At 40.4% G+C, this 18079-nt stretch overlaps 1 long non-coding RNA gene across 1 annotated transcript; it reads left to right on the plus strand.

Moving 5' to 3' along the window:
- The first annotated feature begins 9366 nt into the window (after positions 1 to 9366).
- On the plus strand, positions 9367 to 16806 carry LOC138834465 (uncharacterized). The gene is made up of 3 exons (XR_011374130.1): positions 9367 to 9551; positions 12701 to 12892; positions 15608 to 16806. It is a non-coding gene; the product is annotated as an uncharacterized lncRNA (long non-coding RNA).
- The last annotated feature ends 1273 nt before the right edge of the window (positions 16807 to 18079 follow it).

Consider the following 18079-nt stretch of genomic DNA (forward strand, 5'->3'; position numbering starts at 1 on the left):
GCCTTTATTGTCATCTTGTAGGTTCTGTCTGTGTAGGACATCTTTAAGTATCTTTTGTAGGACCGGTTTGGTGGAGATATATTTTTTCAGTTTTTCTTTGCTATGGAAGGTTTTCATTACACCTTTGGTAATGAAGGAGAATTTAGCTGTTTACATTATTATTGGTTCATACTTTGTTGTTAGGTCATGGCATGCATCATTCCAGTCTCTTCTTGCTTTAATTTTCTCTGCTGAAAAAAATGAAGTTATTCTAATTTGTTTCCCTTCATAGATGATTGATCTTTTCTCCTTGACAGCTTTAAGGATCTTTTCCTTGGTCTGAATTGACCTTGTGCATATTATAATATGACGGTGGGATATCCTGCTCTCTTCTGGTCTATTTGGGGTTCTAAAAGTTTCTTGTATCTGAATAGGCCTTTCTTTTTGCATGTTTGGGAATTTCTCTGCTAGGATCCTGTTAAACAAATTTCCTAGACCATTTTCTTCTGTCTCTAGGTGCTCCTCTACACGCATTATTCTCAGATAAAGCCTTCTGATGGTGTCTTCCAATTGCATATATCTAAATCCAATTGAATATATCTAAAACTATTTCTGGATTTGTCTTGGATAGTTGTACATTCTTTCTCTATAATATCTAAGCTGTCTTCAGTCAACAAGATTCTATCTTTTGCATGGTCTAACCTACTGTCAAGACTTTCTTCTTTGTTTTTTATTCATTTTCCTCTAATTGTTTGTCTTTGATGACTTCAAATGCTTTGTTGAAGCTTTGCTTTAGATCTCCTATGAGCTTCTTTACTTCCTTAACTTGGTCTTCAGTGCTTATTTTCAAATTACTTAGTTGTTTGGTTATGGTTTCCTTATAGTCCCTTTCCTTCTGTTGGGTTCCATTCAGCATTCCCTTTGTGGTCTCCCTGAATTCTTTCAGGTGTCTGTTTAAGGATTCCATGAATGCTTCTATTGATCTTTGTTTATTCTCGTCCCTCCGTTGCAATTCCTGTATTACTCTTTGATTAGCTTCCTCATGTTCATGCAATTCCTGTAGTTCTCTTTGATTGTTCTCAGCCTGCTCACTCAATTCCTGACATTATCTTTGTCTGTTTTCAGCCTGTTCATACAATTCCTGTATTTCTTTCACGGTTCTCAGCCTGCTCACACAATTCCTTTATTTCTCTTTGAGTGTTCTTAACATGTTCACGCAATTCTATATCTATCTTTGAGTAGCTTCCTCATGCTCATGAGATTACTGTATTGATATTTGGTTTGCTTCCTCTCTCTCCCTATCATGTTCACACTGAGTCCTTTGCAGGTTTTATGTCTGTTCATTCACCATGTTTTCCAGTAATATTTATAGAGCTTTTGGGGAACTCTCCTCTGGAATACACATTATCTGTTCTGTCACCTGGTTATCATGAGTGGGAGTTGAGATACCAGGACTTGCATTTTTCTTGTGTTTTTTTGGTTTGTTCTGCCCATTTGATATGAAGTGACACCAGTTTTCTGCTAGAATACATTTTTCAAGGCATGCATCAACCAAAGTCCTGTAGTGGCATAGGCAAAAGGACACAGGTATAATCTAGTTGAACAGATACAATCTATTCAACATCAAACAACTATGGATTAATGGGCTAACAACAGCAAGGACGAATTTGGCAAACCAGAAATTAGTACATTTAGGGACAAATGGGAGGAAAAATAGGATTAGAAGAATGTGGAGAAGTAAAAGGAGAGTGAATTTAACCAAGTTCTAATCTCAAAGAGGGAAATGGATTGGACAGAATAGTAGGAGAGAGAATAAAACAGACAAGAAAAATGGGAAAAACGAATATTTAAGTTTAAGAAATGAATCTTAAAAATTATCTAAGTTTAAGGTGATATTGAGAGAAGAAAAGGATACGATGAGAGGAGGGGAGGAATAGAAAGGAGACATGAAAAACTAAAAAATAAAGATTCTCAAAAATTATTTAGATATAAAGAGATAATACTGCTATTACAGAATTTAAGTCTAAGAAGTTTTGAATTGAGTAATAAAATTCTAGATTAAGTGTGTATACAATGGGGGTAAGGTCTTGAAACATTAAAAATTGACCATTACCATTACTAACTTGCTAAATGCTGATTCTGCTTCTGTAAACTTGCTTACGCTAGCACTGACCCTTCCCAGAAATGAGTTAAGAAGTTTCAGGGAACAAATCGGGCCTCAGGACAAGGTCAGTGGTCATACATAAAGAACAGAGAGTACGTGTTCCTCAGTTCCCATTTAGAAATTCCCCAGACAGGACCTTGAGATAACTACCACCTGATAAGACCCCAAGCTAAGCCAAATGTCAACCAATCATAGGCCTGTAACCATGTAAACCCCCCTTAAACCAACCATGAGCCAATTGTTTTACAAAGAGTGTACAAAATTTCCCGCGTGGCAAAGTGATTGTTGGCATATATGGTGACCTTTAAATGGACCAATCACAGGATGCTTTGTGTTATGCGTTAATCTTGTAACCGCTGCTCGGGGCTCTCTGACTGACTGGGACAGAGAGTCCGTTTGTGCAAACGTCAAATAAACTCCTCTTGTTTATTGCATCTCCCGGCCTGGAGTCTGAGTTTCTGGGGCCTCCTCCCATTGACGAAAGTATCCTAGGGGACTATAGTCTTTCATTTGGTGCATTGGCCAGGAACCAGGAGCCCCCAAACCCCAGATTCCAGGACCGGCAGGAGGTAAGACAGAGCTCTTGTCTTGTGTGTTTGTCACTTTCGTTTTGCGTTCTGGGATCCAAATCTGTATTTGGACTAGAGGGAAAAGCAGAGGTGCCCAGTACCCTAGTCCCGCCCTGGAGCCCTGCTCCAGGGTCGTCTGAATCTGTATTTGGGCCAGAGGGAAAAGCAGACGTGCCCAGTAACCTGGTCACACCCTGGAGTCCTACTCCAGGGTTGTCTTGATGAAGGAAGAGATCTGAGTGTCTCTCTGTTCTGGGGAGTTAAGGCGCGGCCAGCCACTCCCATCTGTAATTTCCTTCCTCATCTGTATTCACTCGGTTGCCACGCAGTGTCTGGTTCTGTCTATCTCTGTGGTTCTGTCTGTCTCTGTTTAGTGTTACTCATTTTTAATTTGTGTTTTGTATTCTCTATAGAGATGGGACAACAAGTGAGTCCACTCCTAGGACACCCCGAGACATTGTCCTAGTTCGTTTGAAAAAAAAAAAAAACTGCTGGTTCTGCTTTTGTAACTTGCTTGTTTGTCAATTATGAAGCTGCCACTGACCACCTGCATGTGGCTCCAGTTAGATCTCAGCCTTGGGCCTTGGCTGGGGGGGTCTGAGCATGGGGGAGAACCTGTCAGTCTGAGGGGACGGCCGCTAGGGATTTTTCTTTTCCCTTGCCCCAAGATGACTGGGAATTCTCCTCTGCCTTGGAAGGCCCCTGAGTCAACATCTGCAGATATCTAAAAGAAAAATCCTCCGGACATGAGTAGGGAAGTTGAGTCCCCTGGTAAGTGAATGGTGGTGAGATGTTGCCCCATTCACTAAGACTTGATTTCGCCTTTGTGGCCACTTGTTTGTCTTGTTTACTTTAGTGTGTGTGTTTGTTTTATGTTTTCTGGGGTAGGGAAGTTCTGGGTGAGTGTGGCAGGCTCACTCAGCAGACTCTGGATTCAGCTTGCTGAGTGAGAGCAGCACAGAGTTCCTGTAGGAATAAACTGGGGCCCATTAGTCCCTAACTCAGGCTTCAGTACTTGTCTAGTTCTGTTTTAGAATTGGTACCAGTTTTAAATGTGGATCCTTGGTTTTTGTGTTTATCTGTGTTTTTGTTATTTATATATTTAAACATCTCTGGGGGAATAAAAGTTCCAGCTGGGCTAGTTTGGTTTCCTTCAAGCCTCAGGCTGCTGGCAGGGAGGGTGTAGAAGGCTGTGTGTCTGGTTTGGACTTTTTCAGCTAGTCCTGACAATGTAACAATTTGTAAAGTGCTCTTGTCTAAAATTGGATTTAAAAAATCTGTCCAGTTTAGTTTTAGGTGACCCCCTCCCCCAGCCCTCCTCCAACAGAAGGGATTCAAGAGACTAATTAGTGAATTGCTTTGCTAGACAAACAAGCTCTGGGAAAATAAAGCCCAACAAGGGTACCTAGTTTAAAAGAAATACTGTCTTAAATTTTTGTTTAAAAACTTTAAAAGTTGTACGTACGACTGATTTTGATTTTTGCGCGCCTTAAGATCTGTGTGAGTGTTTTGTGTGTGTCTGTGAACGTGTTGAAACATTGGAATTGTCAGCATGCTGTAACAATGGGTGAGTTTAAATTTAAAAATTCAAAAGGTTAAACCTGAGAGTGTGTTTCTATTGATACCTGTCTAAAGGCCTGCAAAGGTAATTTAGGAATTGTTGGGATCATTAGAGATAACATTCCTAAGCCATCTAGAAAGATGCTTTTGCAAACCAGAGTGTGAGTGTTTTGTGTGTGTCTGTGAACGTGTTCAAAGATAAGAATTGTCAGCATGCTGTAACAATTGAGTGAGTTTAAATTTAAAAGTTCAAATGGTTATGAGGTTTGGACATTAAGAAAAATGTTTAAAAAATCTTCACATTGTTTTAAATGGCTCTTTAAAGATTCTTTAACTTGCAAATTAGAAAATCTGGTATTTTAGAAAACTAATGTTTTAAAATGCATAAGACTTTTTATACTGTAATCAAGTTATCTGGCTTAACAAAAATGCATTGGCTGTCTGGGATCTAGTTCCCTTGGCTAAAACTTGGGGATAAATATTAAAAATTTAAATATAAAGGTTAGTTTAACACCGGCAAAGATGTTACTTGTTCTGTCGGTCTAAAAACTGTGTATTTCATTCGAAAACCAAGAGATAAGAAAAGGGGAAAAACTTAGAAGCCAACAGAAGACCTATCTTTAGGGGTGAGGGGTGAATAAGCAGAAGTGCAGTTCAGCTGGCCATGCATGGTGGGACAAGCCCTGGGAGGAGTCCACGCATGGTGAAAGAGGGCAAGCTGGCACAAACGCAGTTCATCTAACCCTAAAGAGTCGGATTGGGTGTGTGCCCATTCCATAGAAGGGGCTGAGTGGCCCATCTTTGTTCTCTCTTTTCCCTGCAGATAGACACTGAAAACATGATGGTTAAAATGAGTGATGTGATGATCTGATTAGTATTGCTAAAACTTCCCCTTGGATGTGTTAACATGAAAATTAGGAAGGCCTTAAAAAGAGGGTTAAAAAGTTATTTGTATAATGTGTCTTACTTTCAATTATGTTCTACAATTAGGATGTCTTTAAAAGTTATAAAGGTGTTAAGTCTAGCTTTTTGTTTCAGTTATGATGATTGTTATTTTCACATTAAAGAAAAATTGTCATTTGAGTTTAAAAATCTTAATGTGTGTCTGTTGTAAAACAAGCAGCCAAGAGGTAATGAGTGACACTTGGCCTCAAGATTTTAAGGGATCTTTTCAAAATGCAAATAAAAACTAAGGTATACAATATTAAAAAGAAGATTAAAGGAGACTTAAAAAAATAGGAAATGGATTTTTGGATATAAAGTTTAAATATAAAATTGTTCTTAACATTGGCCTCAATGTACACAAAGAAAAAAAATTAAAATTATCAAAATGATTGCTATTCTAGTTTGCTCTTATAGGTTTTTTTTTTAAAGTTTCCAGCAAAATCCAGAGCAAAGCACAGAGGATTCTTACAAGTTTGTTTGATGTAACTTTGACTCTTAAAAAGTTTCAGGTAAGAGCATGCTTAAAAGCTACTTCTATGTTGACCACCTTGTTGCTTTTAATTGGAGTAAGGTGGCCTTTTATAAGACTCATTGATCTGCAAACTAGTTCAAAGCCAGCCCGGGCACAAAACGGTCCGTGTGAGACTGTCACCTCTACTCAGCCAGCAGAGTGCTGAAAGAGCAAGCAGAGTGGCTTTGGGACTCGTAGTGGCAGAGTACTAGCCTTGAGCTGTAGAGCTGAGGGACAGCATTCAGGCCCCGAGGTCAGATCCAGAGACCAGCTAAAGGGAAATGCCAATGAGGCATTTATCCCAATGTGGAGAAGACACTCCTGGGAAAAAAGCAATGGAGGAGCATCCACAGACAGTAAGCCACTGCTTGGATGGCAAAAATGTCAGATCCTAGAGTCAATTGTGCATGGCCCTTCAAAACTGGTCAGAGCCAGGAGGTCACGGGAGCTAGTTTGTAAACATGCCTAATGTTCATGACTACCTTGTAAGGGACAGGAACTTGCCAGTCCTCTGTGATAGTAAAAGGCTAATGTTATAAAATGTGGGGGATAGTTTAAATCTCAACCCCTTTATGTGCCAAAAGCTCTAATTGGCAGCTCTAATTGAGCTGACACTAGTTACATGAAGTTCATCTGCTCAGGAAAAATTGTGTAAACCTGAGAGTGTATTTCTATTGATATCTGTCTAAAGGCCTGCAAAGGTAACTTAGGCATTGTTGGGATCATTAGAGATCACATTCCTAAGCCATCTAGAAAGATGCTTTTGCAAACCAGAGTGCTAACAAGCTACACTGCTATAGCCGGAGAAAAGGTCTGTGCAGTTCTCAAAAGTTAAATATTGTTCTTAATGACATCTAACCCTGATAGCCTATTTGTAAAATAGGCTAAGGTTATAGGTTCCTGGCTAGGTAAGATCAACACCCCTGAAGTCAGCTTGAAGAAGTTACAGAAGATGGACCTTCGCCCTTTTACCCCCATTTTAAGATCAAGGGTGCAGAGTCAGTTTTGAAAAAATGAGGCAAAATAGATAAAATAATTTTTTTAAAAAAGGCATAAAAATAGTGTTAACAGTTGTTGGTGTGCAAGGTATGGAGACTGCATCTGTCAGAGATGGTTACAAGACTAAGTCTTATGAGCCTTCTGTGTCTATTTACAAAAATATCTGGTTAATAAAAAAGTTGTGATTTTGGTAAATTGTCCTGGACTATTGTTTAAAGATCTTAAAAAGCAGCAGGATACTAGATATTACAAATAAGGGAAACCATGGGACCTATGTTTCTTTGGGCCTGGCATACTTCACTTAATATAATTTTTTCCAAGTTTTTCCATTTCCTAACAAATGGGGCAATGTCATTCTTTCTGATGGAGGCATAGAATTCCATTGTGTATATACACCACATTTTCTTGATCCATTCATCTACTGAGGGGCATCTGGGTTGGTTACATATCTTAGCTACGGTAAATAATGCTGCAATAAACATAGTTGAAGGTCAGATAATGTGATGTCAGGAAAATGAACCCTTAGATATGTATTTTAATGTTTTTTTCTTTCATGCATGTGTTTCTAATGCATTTATAAGATTATCTCTTTGTTGCTTTGTATGTCCCTCCCCCACAGTATAACCCATGCTTTCACTATATTTGATGTCAGTATAACTTGTGGAGGAGATGGGGAAAAACCAGTTGTTTAAGAATACAGGTGGACCTGTTGCAACAATGAGAAGTACAAGTACTCATGTCCAAAACGAGCTTTACAATGTCGGTGCGAGTGGGGGGAAAGGGGGGGAAGGAGAAGGATTGGGATTGGGGGGGGATGGAGGAGGCTGGGAAGGGATGTGAAGGGTAAACAAAGGAGGAGGCTGCAATGCTTGGTAAGAAATGTATGCATTATCCTGCCCATGTAATTGTAACTCCTCTGTACAGTATGTTCACAAATAAAATTAAATTAAATTAAAAAAAAAAACCAGCACAATAAAAGTCTGCCAAGCCTATGCAATGTATCCTTAACCAGTCTGTGTAGGAATTTACAGCCCAGCATGAGGTGTTACAGTCCCTTGGAGCCACTGAGAGACCCTACTGCTGCTGCTGCTGCTGCTGCATACCCTAATGGGTAATGTTCGACGATGGCCTGACAGCCACCTGGAGAAACTCCTGCCTGATTCCATCACCTGTGTCTGCTTCCTGGTTGACTGCAGCTAAATCTAAGATCTTGTGGGACATTCTTTTGGGTGATATCCAGAAACCCTTTCTTCCCACAGTAGATATTGGGGACAAGGATATCACTGGCTTGCTTGCCTTAGGTGCTTCAGTGCATAGTGACTGGAAATCCACACTATGGTCACAGCCTAGTTTGGCTCTGGTATGGTAATAACCTGAGTGTGTTATCAATGGAAGTAATACTCTTAGCCTTAAAATCTAGCAAGCTTCTCCAGCCCAGTGGTACCTTGAGGTTGTTCTGAGATAACTTGGTTTCACAAGCCACAGGAAAAATTGGGAAGTTTTAAACTCTAGCCACAAAGAAGCTCAAGGAATTGTAACAAAGAGGAGTGTAGTAAAGAGAGTTTTGAGAAAGGAATTGGGGAAAAAATATCCCCTTTTGAGAAGAAAGGTTTTAAAAAGTAAGGATTGTCTTTAAGAAAAACCTCAGAAAGTTTAAGTATGTAGCAAATGGTAAAGAAAGCCTTGGAAAAGGAATTGGAAAAAATTTTAAATTGTCCTTAAGACAAACCTCAGAAAGTTTATGTAGCAAATGGTATGAGTATGACGCAAATGGTATGAGTATGTCTTAAAATTGGAGCTTACAAGTACAGCTGGCATAAAATTAAGTTAACTGTGATACACGGAGTCAGGACTGGTGGGAAAAAAATATAGGGGCCTTTGGTACTGTTAATTTTGTTACAATTGGACCTTGTATACTCAACAGACTGTTGTCTTTGGTAAAAGAAAAAAAATCAGTGCAGTCCGTTTATTAGTTCTGAGATCTCAATACCAAGCACTGAGAACAACTGACACCCCACAAGATAATATAGAGACACCCTGAATTTTAAGATTAAAATTAGCCCAGAGAAGAAGTGGGGAATGAAAGATTAAAAATTGACCATTACCATTACTAACTTGCTAACTGCTTATTCTGCTTATGTAAACTTGCTTACGCTAGCACTGACCTTCCCTTCCCAGAAATGAGTTAAGAAGTTTCAGGGACCAGATGCCGGCCCCAGGACAAAGTCAGTGGTTGTAGATAAAGAACAGACATTACGTGTTCCTCAGTTCCCATTTAGAAATTCCCCAGACAGGACCTTGAGATAACGACCACCTGGCAAGACCCCAAGCTAAGCCAAATGTCAACCAATCATAGGCCTGTAACCATGTAACCCCCCCTTAAACCAACCATGAGCCAATTGTTTTACAAAGATTGTTACAAAATTTCCCGCGTGGCAAAGTGATTGTTGGCGTATATGGCGACCTTTAAATGAACCAATCACGTGATGCTTTGTGTTATGCGTTAATCTTGTGGGTTTTTGCCTTTAAAAAGGCTTGTAACCGATGCTTGGGGCTTTCTGACTGACCGGGGCAGAGAATCTGTTTGCACAAACGTCAAATAAACTCCTCTTGCTTATTGCATCTCCCGGCCTGGAGTCTGAGTTTCTGGGGCGCCCGCCCCTTGACGAAAGTATCCTAGGGGACTAGGGTCTTTCAGTCTAATATTCGATGACGGCATATATCTGAGGATGAGCAGAACAGCAATTAAGTCACACAAAAAGAAGGAAACAGAAGAAAAATGAAAAGAATGAAAAAGAAAAAACAAGAAAAAAAGGACCAAAAGGTCAGTAGAGATTTAAACAAAGCACACAGACACACATATACACCTAAAATAAAAAAATAGGAGGGGAGAAAAAAAGATTAATAGAAAACAATTTTTTTTAAAAACTAAAAAACAAAAAGGGTACAACAAAGAGCTTTTTTTTGGGGGGGGGGCGGGATTAGATGGGAAGATCCTGTATCTCATTGTGTCTGTACAAAGTCTCTTGGTGGAGTCTCTTGTCTGCTTGTGGTGTTTGGTTTGCCTGTGGCTAGATTGGTTTCTTAAGTCAATTTGTTTGAGCAGGCAGATAAATGCTCTGCTTTACCCAGGATTTTGTGATCCTCCTCCCAGGCTAGTTCAATGAGAGGGAGATCTGCTTTGAGTTTCGCACAAGAGGGAGATGGCTGTTTCCTCTCGTTTGAAGAGGCTGTGATGAGGCTAGGTTCTGGGTAGAATTGAGGCCGTTCAGCAAATTGTAGCTTTTCCCTGAAGGGTAGCTTCTGAGACACAGAGCCCAGCCTGGAGCCATTCTCAGGGTTTATGTTTACTGAATTTCACTTGATTGTCTAGGCTGCTGTAGGGAGGGGCAGCCTCTGGCTCTGTTTACCCAGTGAAGAAAGTCACTCCCCTCACGTCAGAGCTTTGTCTGCTTGGGCTGGGTGACTTTTCCCAGGGAGGAGCTGAGCCTGGCAGGTCAGGTCAGGTGCCTGTGACCTCCTAAATGAATCTTTTGTTTTTTTCCAAGGCCTGAGCTGGAGCTAGCTCCTCAGCTGGGCCTTTTCAATATCAAATATGGAGACCTCCGGGGGTGAGGGCGGGAGGGGTGGCCTTCTTTCCTCTGTAACCTGAGAAGGAGTAAGTATGTCAGTATTCTACTCACCCTGGAGTCTTGGTTCTTGGGTTATCTCTGGTCTGTGATCTGCAGGATGAAGATACCTGCTACTTGTCAGCTCTTTTTGGTTTTAAGAAGAATCCAGTCACCTGCTGTTTCTGGCACCATTGTCCCAGACTCTGTGTTGTTCGTTTGGCGGCTAGGCTGCTGCCATTGCTGCTGCCACTGCAGCTGCAGCTAATGGCAAGTGCTCAGATCTGTCTCCTTGCCTGGATTTTCCCTCTCTGGCCAAACTCTCTGTACTGTGATGGCACACTTAGTAATTCTCTGGCCTAGGACTCTTTACTGGAACACTACAACTATTTTCTATGTGAGAGCTTGTTTAGCCTCTAGCTCTTTCCTCCTCCAACCTCCCCTAAAGTAATCTGTTGTTGCTTTTTTAAAAAAACTGGTGCCATTGGCTCATGCCTGTAATCATAACAACTCAGGTGACTGAGATGTGATAATCGAGGATTAATAACAACCTTGGTAAGAAAGTCTGTGAGTCTATTATCTCATTAACTGGTTACCAAGAAACTAAAAGGGGCACTGTGGGCCAAACTAATAGAGTGATAGCCTTGAGCACAAGAGAACAGGGATTTCAACCAGGCCCTCAGTTCAAGCTTCACATATTAAAAAATGTTAAAAACAATTTGCCATCATTTGTAATCTCAGCATCCTCAACTAGTGGTTTATTTAAAGCCAATTTGCATCTCAGTTTGCACGTATTTAGGTGGGGGAACTAAACTTAAATCACAGTTAAAAGAAAAAAAAATGAGCACAAGGGTACAGGTGGCTCACTCCTGTAATCCTACCTTCTCAGGAGGCTGAGAAATGAGGATGGTGGTTCAAAGCCAGCCCTGGGCAGAAAAGTTACCATGAGACTGCTATTTCCAATTAACCATTAAAAAACAAGAAATGGCACTATGGTTTAAACTTGTATGGTAGAGTGCTAACTTTGAGCAAAGAAGCTCTGGGACAGCACCCATGCCCTGTATTCAAGCCCCATGTCTAAAGGAAAAAATAAAGAGTTCAGGGCTGGGAAGGTGGCTAAGTGATAAAGTGCTTGCCTTGCATGTATGAGCCTTTGAGTTCAATTTCTCAGTACCACATAAGCAGAAAATCCAGAAGTGGCACTGTGGTTCAAGTGGTATAGTGATATCCTTGAGGTAAAGAGCTAAGGGACAGTGCCCAGGCCCAGAGTTCAGGACACATGATTGACAAAAAACAAACAAAAAAAGGGTTCAAATAATTAAATGATGTGTACAATAGACTATACACTAAAGATGAAAGATTAAATTAATAAATTAATAATTGAATTGATCAACATTGTTTCAATTTTTAGATGGTGAATGTAGCAGAAAAAATGATAAGAAATAATGATTCATTTCTAACAACTCTTCGATTTTTTAAACTCATTTACTACTTTTAAACAAAAGAAGTATGTAAGTATCACTTTACAGAAAAACAAAATTGTACGTGTATTTTAGCCTGAATTCCACATTTTATAATTTGCCTTTTAGTAAACAATCAGTATCTTTTCATATAAAATACCTGTAATACCTTTATTTAATACTTCACATCTTTCCAGTATTTGGTTAAATCAAAATTCCTCCCTTCCTTCTTTTCTTCCTTCCATTCCTTCATATCCTTTCCTCCTTTCAATACTAGCAATTAAACTCAGGGCTTCATGTATTTTAGGTAGGTGCTCTACAAAGTGAACTATACACCTGCTCTTTTTGCTTTAGTCACTTTTGTTTTTGTTGGTCATGTGACTTGAACTCTGCGCCTGGACACTGTCCCTGCACTCTTCAACTCAAGATGAATGTTCTACTGTTTGAGCCACAGTGCCACTTCTGGTTTTCTAGTGGTTTATTGAGATAGGAGTCTCACACACTTTGCTACCTAGATTGGCTTTGAACTGGGATCTTCAGATCTCAGCCTCCTGAGTAGCTAAGATTACAGGCATGAGCCACCTGAGCTCAGCTGTGCTTGAGCCATTTTTATGACAGGGTTTTCTGTTTATGACCAGGCTCGCATGGACCACAATCCCTCAATGACAGGGAGGGTTGTGTGTAGCAAGTCAGATACAGTGGGGAAACAACTTTCTCTGCCCATCACGGGGAGAATTTTGGAGGATTGTATTAGAAATTTCTAGAAATGGGTTGTGAGGAGCATCCTGCTTCCAGGAGTCTCTTCCCACTTCCCAGCATTCTAGTCATGCCAGAAAGGGTCTGTGGTAGAAGGCTCAGGATGGAGAGGGCGGACTCTCATTTTCCTTTCAACAATTTGCCAACAGCATCGATTTTTCCATCTTAACTATTTGGATGGACGTCTACCATGATGATTTTTGAGCACAAGAAATTTGACATGCTGAAAAAACTTACAAAGTATGACAAGCTCAACATGCCCTCTTCAGAATTGCTGTCCTGCTTACATATCCTTCTGGACCAGCTGGAGCAAAGCATGACCCGTGAGACCAAGAAAAAGAGTAAGTAGTCCTTGTTTAGATGCCTTAGAGCTTGTGAGTAGGGATGGAACCTAGGTATCAAGGGATGGGCCTGCTTGTCCAAGAACCCTTTGTACTACCCAGCTTGGCAAAATGTCCTTTTATGGATGTTCTATGCCGAGTAATGTCTGTTCCCTTTTTAAAAGAACTTGGACATAACCACTCATTAGAAACACCCTACCTTCTCATCAGTGTTCAGTCCAAACTCAAGTTCTACAGCTTCTCCTGTTAAATCCTCATAGAAGTTTAGTCACACTTTAACTTCTAGAGTCTACTCTAAGACTCCTGTACCTATGTTTGTGTCACTGTAGAGAACTTTCTGCTGAATTCCAGCTAAAGAACCCATCAGTGATGTCGCCTATGGTGACTGATGGAGATTGGAAGCCAACACTGGACTCCAGAAAGCATGTGAACATAGAGGATTTTTCAATGTGTAGAAAGGCTCAAGTAGTTTTGAGTCCTGTAGACATCCCATTGGTTCTGAACTCCACATGTGATATAGGTGTACATTCACATACCACCAAGTAAGAAGATGGTCCAGAATATCTTCCATTGATGTTCACAATTCACCTAGATCACATCCAAACCAGTAAAAAAGTATTGGTCTTGGAGTGCAGGGTAAATATGTGCTAATGGAAAATGACCCCAGTCATAAGTTAGGTTCAAAGTCTAGATTCAGTTGAGGAAAGGGATTCTGTCCTCACAGAATATCCAGAACAATCTGTCCTGCTGCTGGAGATCCAATTTCCAATTGAGAAATAAGAATCTGTCCCTCCCTAGACTCAGGAAGAAAATACTGCCTTTAATGAGGAAGTAGATCCCTTTGAGGAGTCTGAGGCAGAATTTGTGTCTGAAGGCAACTTAGAAGACAATCCAGATTTAGAGATTGCTTCCCCTCTTCTTTAGAAAATCTTTATGTTTCTTTTTGGTCCTGATTGTTGTAAAATGATCATTCTACTTATTTTTCTAACGTTATTAAAATGTCAATGTTTATGTTATATTATACAATTCATGAGTCTTAAATGTGTTTTTTTTTCACCTACAATGTAAAGCACCATGCACATGTGTTCTGTGTGTGGGAAAATACAGAGTAACTGCAGGCTGAACAAGGGAGCCTACTGGATATAAAGGGATCAGTTAAGTGCACAGGGAGTTGCAAGGAAGCCAGACCATGCCTGCATGGGGTGATAAGGTGGTTACAAAAGCTTTAGGACATACCAGATCAGATTATCTAGAAAGCTGTTCTGTCAATTGGGACAAATGCTACAATACTTATAGTGGTATGTGGGACTTTCTTCCCACAGTGAGTTCAAGTCTGTATACATATTCATTGTTGTTTGGGAAATATTGAAGAAAAATTTGGCTCTATTAGCATAAAAAATCTACTTAGGGCTGAATATATTTGACAAAATACATAGGAAATATCGACACTGGAAAGTATAAGCCATCATCAATAGAAGAAAGAAGGCTTACATAAATGGACAAACACAAAATCAGGAAGCAATTAAATCAGATATATGGAAATACATGCTATATTCATTACATTTTATATAGTATTTTATATGATGTATAAGATCGAATACGATTTTTCATACTACAAGGGCTTTTAACATTTTCAATCGTAAGTATTTTTTTCACATAATATTAGTGTAAATCATTATTGGGGAAAGTGGTAATATAACTTTCATTATAGTTATATGAATATATATTTTTGTGTTTCTAGATATAACACTGATTATAAATAGATGAATAAATATAAACATATATTTGTATATCTGTCTATGAGTTGAATATAATGAAACCGGCTACACGATATATAAAAAGGCAGTTATGAGTTAGTATATGAGACTCAGGCCTGTAATCCTAGTAATGTGAGAAGCTGGGTTCTGTGTTTTTATTTCTCTTACCCCCATGCCATTAGATTTTCAGAGGAGACCTGGTCCCTCGAGTGTAGCCAAGGGACACATATGCAGTAGGATCACTCTCTGTGACCCCAGAGGAAAGTCAGTAGAAATCAGGACAAGTCTCTTATGCTATGACATTCTACTTAGTTTCTGTGCCAAGATGGCCATCTGTAGAACATCAGATGGAAAGTTGGTATTCCCTCCCAAAATGTTTTTGACTATCCTGAAATAAACCTTATTTCCCTTTCCAAGCTTCAAACACATAGAAATATGCCCAGGGCTCAAGAGAGATGGACAAAGACTTACAAATACATAAAATTATATACTTTTTTTTGGGGGGGGTCCGGTTGTCAGCTTTGACTCTGGGCCTGGGAGCTATCCCTCAGCTCTTCAGCTCAAGGCTAGCGCTCTACCACTTGAGCCACAGTGCCACTTCAGGCTTATTTTCTTTTTGCTTATGAGATGCTGAGGAATCAAACCCAAGGCCTCATGCATGCAAGGCAAGCACTCTACCACTGAGCCACCTTCCCAGCCCCCAAATTATATACTTTGTTTCAGTAATTCAATGACAAATCATCAAAGGCATATCTTGAATTTTTCTTTTTTTAATGGAAATGGGAATATACACTGAGTGCATCAGGGAGTAGGTGATAGTTTGAATGCTGAATTGTGGAATACACTCCTGAGCATGGGAAACACTTGTCTTGGCAACTTGTATGGGGATGCGTCTCTTCACACAGCTTCACAAAACAGTTCCCCTAACTTGTATTATGTCATACCCATCTTTCCATAGCAGCAAATAGATGTCAAGCACTGATCTTGCTCTGAGGTGGACTCAACAACACAGAAAGGCACAAAGAATGAGAGGGATGACTGCTACCCACCAGACATCAGCTTCAAGAGCTGTCCTGACCAGAAGCTAGGATAAATTGAGCTGGAAAAGGCTGATCCCCATGCAAGGCTCCTGAGCACTAAGGACCAGGCACTATTATAGGTGTTGGAGAAACAAGTGAATGTGGCTCTCTCCTCATCAATTTCATGCTGAAAAGAAAACCAGAAATCATAATGAAAATTTCTATAAATCAGAGACATGACATTGGTAGTTTTGTGGCAACAACTTCACAGCAGGTATGTGAGGAGATATCCCTGAGGAGGAGACAGTTAACCTGAGAGCCATCATCCATGCAATTAACTAGAAGCAGGTAATCCAGGCAGTAAGAAAAGCAAGTACATCCCTCAGTGATGGGAAAGGACCTAACTTGCTTCAGAAAAGGAAAACATCACTGACGTGCTTGCTTGTGAAGTAAGAAAAAAAGGTACAATGAAGAAAAAACGATATTGGATGCTATAGGTTACAAGAAGAAAAATTCTGATGTTATTCTAAATCTGACATGACCCACTGGAACCAAAGTTCTCAAATAGTAGCTAGACACGCCTGATTCACCTAGTGAATACTTTTAAAATGTGATTCTAGCCAGGCTCTGGTGGCTCACAACTGGAATGCTAGCTACTCGGGAGGTTGATACCTGAAGATCAGGTTTGAAGCAAGCCCAAAGCAGAAATTTGGAAAGACTGATCTCCAATTAACCAATAAAATTATGGACATGAAGCTGTGGTTCAACTGGTAGAGCACTAGCCTTGAGAAAAAATTAAGGGAGAGCACCCAGGTTCTAGGTTCAAATCCCTGGACTTCACAAAACAAAGAAGTCAACAAATAAAATTTGATGCTCAGTTGATCATCACTTAGCATTCTACTACAATGTATTTGTTATGAGCCTAGGATGTTACATCCTTAGCAAATGCTCTCCCCTCATATTCTGTTTCATTACCAGTATTCAAACCCCTGGCATTACCAAAGACTCCTCCCAGTTAGCACAGCAGTCTACCACTGGGATTTAATAGATATATTTTTATTAATCATAATCTATCCACACACATCAAATGAGTAGTAGCCACATTCCACTATTCTGAATGTTTTTGCTCCACCTTTGAGTTAATAAGCCTTACCATTAAAAACTATAGAATACTTATCAAGTTAATTAAACAGTCATCATTCTTCCACCAAATCGTGAAACCTAAGTTATGTGGTTTTTTTGTTTCTTTGATGTTGTGCCCTGTATCTTGTATATACATTTCTCTAGCTTTGGGAGGTGAAGGGTAAAAACCAAATGCTTAACTAGGGATAGGCCAATTTTAACAATGAGATCAAAACACTATGTTCAAAAACGAACTTTACAATTTAGGCAGAGAGTGGGAAGGGGGGATGGAAAGTAGTTGTGGAGGTGGAAGGGTAGGGATGGTAGGGGGAAAACAAAGGAGGAGGAAACAATGCTTGAGAGGAAATAAACTCATTACTTACCTTATGTAACTGTAACCCCTTTGTACATTATTTTTACAATAAAAAAAACGTATTAAAAAGATGAAAAGACCACATAAATAAAACCGCATACTTACAATCATCTGATATTCGACAAAAGAGCGAAAGATGTAGTGTGGAAAAAACATAGCCTTACCGGGTGCCTGTGGCTCATGCCATTAATCCTAGCTACTCAGAAGGCTGAGATCTGAGGATGGTTGTTGAAAGACAGCAGGGCCAGGGAAGTCCATGAGACTCTTTGCTCTAGTAAACCACAAGAAAATCGGAAGTGGAAAGATGGTTCAAGTACTAGCCTGGAGATGAAATGCTGAAGGGTAGCTCCGAGGCCCAGAGTTCAAGCCCCACTACCCCCCCCCACACACACCACACACACACCCACACAGACACACGCACACACACACACACACACACACACACACACACACACACACACACACACATCATAGCCTTTTCAAGTATTGATGTTGGGAAAACTGGACATTTATAGGCAGAAAACTAGAAGTGGATCTCTGCTTGCACTAACATCAACTCAAAATGGATTACATTAAAATCAGCCAAACTACTATAAGACAGAATAAGGATGACATTAGAATTTATAGGTGCTGAGGTGCGAGCTGGGCAGCTGCATGCCGAGCACAGGTAGTTGCGCTCCAGTTCCCACAATCTTGCACCATGTGCCTGGACCCGGTAATCCCTTACTCCAGTTGGCCCCTGCGCAGGCGCCATGCCCCGTGCTCGGGGCAGCTCTGCTTACCGCCTTGGCCCTGCTCCGCCGGCCACCTGTGACGTTGGCCCCTTCGTGCGTTGTAAGCCCTGTGAAGTGAATGGAGTGGCCCAGTGCGCGCCTCCACCTGCCGCACCCGCCTGCGGCATGGGGGAGGCTGGGAG

Source organism: Dipodomys merriami, unplaced genomic scaffold (genome assembly GCF_024711535.1).
Source record: "Dipodomys merriami isolate MVZ:Mamm:240054 unplaced genomic scaffold, mDipMer1.0.p SCAF_2157, whole genome shotgun sequence".
In the NCBI taxonomy this organism is placed as follows: domain Eukaryota; kingdom Metazoa; phylum Chordata; class Mammalia; order Rodentia; family Heteromyidae; genus Dipodomys; species Dipodomys merriami.